Source organism: Mustela erminea, chromosome 3, assembly GCF_009829155.1.
Source record: "Mustela erminea isolate mMusErm1 chromosome 3, mMusErm1.Pri, whole genome shotgun sequence".
NCBI lineage: Eukaryota > Metazoa > Chordata > Mammalia > Carnivora > Mustelidae > Mustela > Mustela erminea.
In genome coordinates, this window is record NC_045616.1 from 78,108,769 (window position 1) to 78,115,420 (window position 6,652).

General features: G+C 41.3%; 1 non-coding gene across 1 annotated transcript; it reads right to left on the bottom strand.

Moving 5' to 3' along the window:
• Positions 1-316: 316 nt before the first annotated feature.
• LOC116587441 lies at positions 317-451 on the bottom strand. The gene has a single exon (XR_004284450.1). It is a non-coding gene; the product is annotated as a small nucleolar RNA SNORA42/SNORA80 family (small nucleolar RNA).
• Between the last annotated feature and the right edge of the window lie 6,201 nt (positions 452-6,652).

The window sequence follows — 6,652 nt, forward strand, 5'->3', positions numbered from 1 at the left end:
GCCCCATGAGGGGCTTGATCCCAGGACCCTGGGATCATGACATGAGCCAAAGGCAGATGTTTAACTGACTTAGCCACCCAGGTGCCCCAAGAATAGAAAGTTTAAATCTTCTAGAAATAATTACCCTGAGGTGTGCCCTGGTGTGATAACAGCTCTGTCACTGTGCAGTGGTAGATGCCTGAGCTGTAGGGCCCTTGGACCTAAGAGGTAGCTGCTCAGGGGACCAGTTTGCACTGCTAAATATATAGCTAAATGTATGTATTTTTTTGTTTGTTTGTTTGTTTTGTTTTGCTTTTACCCTGAGTGCTCACAGCTTCACTTCAAAATTCCCTTCAGTGCTCACAGCTCATCAGTGAGGAAGCTGGGCAGTGGGTCAGGGCTGCATACTCCCCTAGCATGGGTATACTATGAGAGGCCCCCAGAGAAAGGCCCACCATCAATCCATCCCTGTGTGCTTGCGCTGGCTTTTAAAAGCATTTCTACGATTGTGACAGTTTCTTCTTCTTTTTTAAGATTTTATTTATTTATTTATTTGACAGAGAGGGATCACAAGTAGGCAGAGAGGCAGGCAGAGAGAGAGGAGGAAGCAGGCTCCCTGCTGAGCAGAGAGCCCGAAGTGGGGCTCGATCCCAGGACCCTGAGCCGAAGGCAGAGGCTTAACCCACTGAGCCACCCAGCCACCTCTGTGACAGCTTCTTGATGATTGTCAAATCAGAATGATGGGCACATGGCAATTCATTTTATTGTTCACTTTACTTTTGTGTAGTTGATTTTTTTTCCCACAATAAATACTAAAAAAAAAAAAAGATTCTGTTATATTCATAGCTTATTTTACAACTGCAGCCATGAAAAGAAGAAAATAGATGTATTTTTCCTAACTCTGAGAGGATCTCACAATCCCTTTGTGTTTGTTTGGATTAATTGCAATAAGATCAGTTACAGTGTTGAAGAAGAAAGTCAAATTGAACTTCCTGTAACAAACAATGAGGAAATAAAATTTCTCAAAACAAACAAGCAAAATAAGCATCATCGTTTCAAAATTAAGGGTAATATAACAATAGACCATTGTAGCTAAAGGTCAAGATGTAACTGTTGAACTTCTTAAATGCCCACTAGCCAGAAATCAATTTCATCATGATAAGAAACATAATCTGTCAAGAAGGACATTCACCCCAACCTGGCTATGTTTACATTTTTAGTGTCCTCAACACATCTCAATGCTTAATGGAGTCCATCTTTGATCTTTATCTCTGTAACAAGCTGCAATGGCCAACTCAGAGTTTTAAAACCTTAAAATGTCTATGTCAACATCTCATCTGCCCAAGATTCCTATTATTAAAACATAAGACACCTCTGGTAGCAATATGGAATTCAATTTGATCAAGGCTGACTCAGATTTTACCTTTTATACATTTTTCTTTCTTTTTTTTTTTTTAAAGATTTATTTATTTGACAGAGATAGATCATGAGTAGGCAGAGAGGCAGGCAGAGAGAGAAAGGGAAGCAGGCTCCTTGCTGAGCAGAGAGCCCGACGTGGGGCTCAATCCCACGACCCTAGGATCATGACCTGAGCCGAAGGCAGATGCTTAACCCATTGAGCCACCCAGGTACCCCTGACCTTTTACACATTTTTCTATTTTCTCTGCTCTAAATCTGTAACGTGGAAAACCTAAGAGTGGGAAGGCTTGGAAGAGATTAATACTAGGTGAGGGAGGTTTCCCTGTCTTGAATATTCCACACAGCCCTTACAGGATGATCAGGAGAGCTGGCAGCAGTGAGATTTCGTGTCAATAATACATGTGCCAGTAAGAAGTGGGTTCTGATCAAACTCCAGAGCCATCTCTACTTGGGTGTGGAAGGCAGACTGTGAAATTCTCTAGGACTTTCAGACAATACAGGAATATGGAGGGAGTCTTCAAGAAAGAGGTACTGAACTTCCTGCTAAGAAGGCCTATGGACTGTGGGCTCTGCAGTGCCCTGATGCCCCAAGTATGCAAAATGCATTTGTGAAATATAGTGAAGGTCTTCTGAGGTTCAAGAGACATCTGTATGGCAGGGGAATCAAGGAAAGTGGTAAAAGTTTGAAATAGCTTCTGTGAGGAATAGGAGAAAAATGTGACAAAGCATTTACCAAAGGACTGGGGCTATGAGGAAGAATAAGTTGAGGTTAGAGAATTTTGCCTGATATTCTCAGCAACTTGCATTCAAGGGCTGAGAGGATGAATGGAGGAAGACTAAGGGACGATGGGAGGCAAAGGGGCAAGGGTGCTGAGATCAGTGATGAGACAGTGAGTGAACAGATGGAACACAGGATCTAGGCTGAGTTAAAAAAGGAGAGAAGATGGAAGGGTAGGAAAGTTAGTGGGAAACACAGAGGCAGTCCCTGGGGGCTTAACTAGATCAAAGGTCAAGTGAAGGACTGAGATGTGGGAGAGCTAGAAGGTTTTGGCCAGTGAGCAATTTACTGGAATTCTGTGTATCAGAGGTGGAGCCACATAGACGTGCAAAGATCCCCAGGTGTGGCTCTGGGAGGAGGTAGTTGTTATGGGATAAAGGTCATTGTATGTATCAAGCCACCGTGAAGCTAGAGTGTGGCATGACTAATCCATACGGTTGTTAACACTGATGACAGCAAAGAAAAAGACTGGCATGAATTTCGGAGAGTACTGAAATGTTGACAGATGACTGGCTGCTTTTGTTTGGGAGTACGGGTCCCAGCCTCTACTCTCTACCTGTTGCATTCTGGCAACCTGTTCGCCTGTTCTCTGAGTATTTCCCACCACACCTACTCCCCCATACCCCACCCCATCCATAAGGAAAGTCCTCCTCCAAGAGGCCTCTTGTCATTCTAAATTAGGAAAGAGCTGGGGTGCCTGGGTGGCTCAGTGGGTTAAGCCGCTGCCTTCGGCTCAGGTCATGATCTCAGGGTCCTGGGATCGAGTCCCGCATCGGGCTCTCTGCTCAGCAGGGAGGCTGCTTCCTCCTCTCTCTCTGCCTGCCTCTCTGCCTACTTGTGATCTCTCTCTGTCAAATAAATAAAATCTTTAAAAATAAATAAATAAATAAATAAATTAGGAAAGAGCAATTGAAAGGACCTGATGTAAATCTCTCATATATTCAGAAGAGAAATAAGTGAAAATGACAATAATTTATAAGGAAGATGAATAGTTTATCATCATGAGTCAAGAAATCGGGACATTTATTGCAGGTTTACTTTGTGCTTAGCTTAGAGTTTAAATGTATGGGCTTTGCAGTTCAGCAGTCCAAAGACCAAACCTGCCACTTAATAGCCACATGAGCAGGACAAACATTACTTTACCTCACGAAACTTGAGATTGTTGTCTTAAAGTTAAGATAATACTTCCTACTGCACAGAGTGGCTGTGAAGATTAAACTAGAGGTTTCTTGTAAAGTATAAAGTACTGAGAATAATCAGTGCTCCATTTTGGCTGGCTATTATGACCATTCTTCTCCTTCCTCTGCCCTGAAGCATTTTTCTCACAGGCTCCTCTTTCCTCATCTGAGAATGAAGAGAAATCCATCCACATCTAGTGCTTGCCAAGGCATGTGATGGATCCAACTTATTCCAACACAGGCTTGTACGCTGCTCGTCCTCGCTTGTGGTTCAGTGATGTTGATGGCTGAGATCCACCATCACAGGAGTGTTCATACCATGGCAATTGGCACATACTTACAGAGTGGGGGAGGGATGGTGATGGTAGTGGTGGGGGAGTCAGACTCCATTTACCAGCACGCTACTGCCCTTGGTTGTCAACTCATGTTTTCCCTTCTCAGGTCTGAAGCTGATCTGCTGGGCAGCTCCTAGCCCATTCCCAGCTTCTTACAAGTTTTCATCTAGTGAGACTCCCCTGGCCTGAGAAGGTATTTTTCCTGGCCCCCACTATCTCTATCGCCCTCTGACTTTGGTGGGCTCTGTGAAAAACTACAATTGCCAGACGTCTATTTTCACAGTTCTTCCTGTCTTGGTGTCTCTACAGTGTTTACAGAGGAGACCATGAAACCTCCAGTATTACCTCCAGTTCCTGCCTAGTTTTTATTGTGGAATTTGCATGTTTTTATTTAATTTTTGGAGGGAAGGGCAGCAAAAGCAATGTTTATGGAGAATACAAAACTCCCAAATCTGGGGGGGTGGGCGACCCAAGAGGGTTGCCTGGAATTTGAATGTTTTTTAGAAAGAGAAGGAAGGCAGGACTAGGAGAGAAGATTCCGGCTTCCTTAACCCATGAGGCAGAAGGCTGGCTAAGGTTTCTTGTTGCTGCAGTCTTTTCTTTCTTCATTCAGGACACAAGGAAGGGTTTTTATTGCCTAACTTCTTGCCCACAAGTGACACTCTTTCCCTGGTGTCATAGGAGAAGGGAGCAATTGATTAAATTTTCCCGTTTTCAACAGACTTATACTTAGTGGAGTTTCCCCCTTGCTTCTGCCCATAGGTAAATTATCAGTTTCTTATTTTGGTCTTGGTATTCATCTTCTTTCTTCTTAAGTATTTCATTTGGAAGTTGAAAAAGTTTATGCCAGGATCTGCTAGTTAAATGCCATTTTTATGTTGGAAATCATCCTAACAGAAACTCAGTTTTACTTACGAACTTTATTCTTGTTCCTTTTTCATGCCGCACCCAAAAACTGTTATTAAATAGGATTGTTTTGTATTATTTTTCCTTATAGGAAGTACAGATGGCGAGGACAAAATCCAATTTAACCTAGAATTTCTAGGAATTTTTTGGAATGTATGATAGTGCCCTGAATAAAAAGATTCCTCTGACATGCCCAATTAATTAATAGAATTATGAACTCTGCCTGGAAGGAGAGCTGAGAGCTAGGGAATACTCAGGATCTATTATAATTATGTTTTTAAAAATTACCGTTTTGAATCAGAATAGATAAAATCTACTTCCAAATTGAAATTTAACATCCCCCCAACCACAAAAACTAATAGATTTAGGTAAGGAACAAAATCAAGTATTTTTTGGCTACCGTCTCCCAGAATAATTCCTGGCAGAGAAAAATATTATTAAAAGCTATGCCATAAAGTCCTGTATTTTAGGGACACCTTTAGGAATGACTATTACACAATTGATTGTAAACTATTTCTCAGTCAGACTCGTGATTAGATAGTGAACAGAGAAGGCAACCTTATTTAAAGATTGGTCTTGTGTTATGGAGTTCTGGGAACTATGTTTGGGAGCCGGAAACAATAGGAGTGAGAGTCTACACTTCTCTCTGAATTTCTCAGCATTGGGCAGTCTAGGAAGATAAGTTATGTCAGTTTGGTTTAGTTTACCGTCATGCTGCCAGGTTGTGATTAGCTGTCAAGAAGAGGAACATTCCTCCCAGGGGTGAGTCACCAAGTTTAATTGTTCCTAAAGGAGTAACTAACCTTCCCTTTGATTGGGGGAGAGCCAGGTGAGTGTGAATGCTCAGCTTTGTTAAACAAATCCGAATCCTTTTATATGGCAGTAAGTGCCAGTTTGGGTTCATCAGGAGCTTGGCAGGCCAAAGTAAACTCATTTTCATCCTTCCAGGAGATTGGTAGAAGAGAGGGAAGCTATTGATAGTTATTTTTGGTTTAATGAGATGTGACAAAGATAATTATGATATTCTTCCAGATGAATCCAGGAAATGTGATGTGGGAAATAATACAGTGGATTATATGGGTTAGATTCTTCTGTAATTTATTTATTTATTTATTTAAATTTTATTTATTTATTTGACACAGAGAAAGAGATCACAAGTAGGCAAAGAGGCAGGCAGAGAGAAGGGGGGGAAGCAGGCTCCCCACTGAGCAGAGTGCCTGATGAGGGGCTCCATCCCAGGTCCATGAGATCATGACCTGAGCTCAAGAGGCTTAACCCACTGAGCCACCCAGGCACCCCAAATTCTTAGGTAATTTAATAACAGTGGTCAAACCTCTCTGATTAATCAACCCATGTTGGCTTGGAGGGGTGCTTTTTTTGTTTTTGTTTTTGATGAGGATTCATGAAATTCTCATATTTTTATTATCTACCTTCATGAAGACCTAGAAGAGAGGCTTACCAAATAGAGACTAAAAGCTGGAGGAATGGATTACAGGTTGAATAATAGAATCAAGATCTCCACAGACTCCATGATAGACTCTTTTTTCTTTTTTCTTTTTTTAGTAAAATATATTTTCTTATGGTGACAACAATATATACATACATTCACATGTAATATAAATTATATATATATACACATGAATGTATACACATACACGTATATATGAATGCATGTAGTATACATTATATATCATCATATTCATATTATATACCACATATAACCTTTGTAGTTTGTTATAGATCACTATTGAATTTTTATTTTTTTCCTTTGTTTAAAAAATTAACATATAATATATTATTTGCCCCAGGGGTACAGGTCTGTGAATCCATCAGCCTTATGCAATTCATAGCATTCACCATAACACATACCCTCCCGAATGTCCATAACCCAACCACCCTATCCCTACCCTCCACCCCCAGCAACCCTCAGTTTGTTTCCTGAGATTAAGAGCCTCTTATGGTTTACTCTCCCTCCTGGTCCCATCTTGTTTCATTTTTTCCTACCCACCACACCCCCTGACCCTGCCTCTCAAATTCCTCATATCAGAGAGATCATA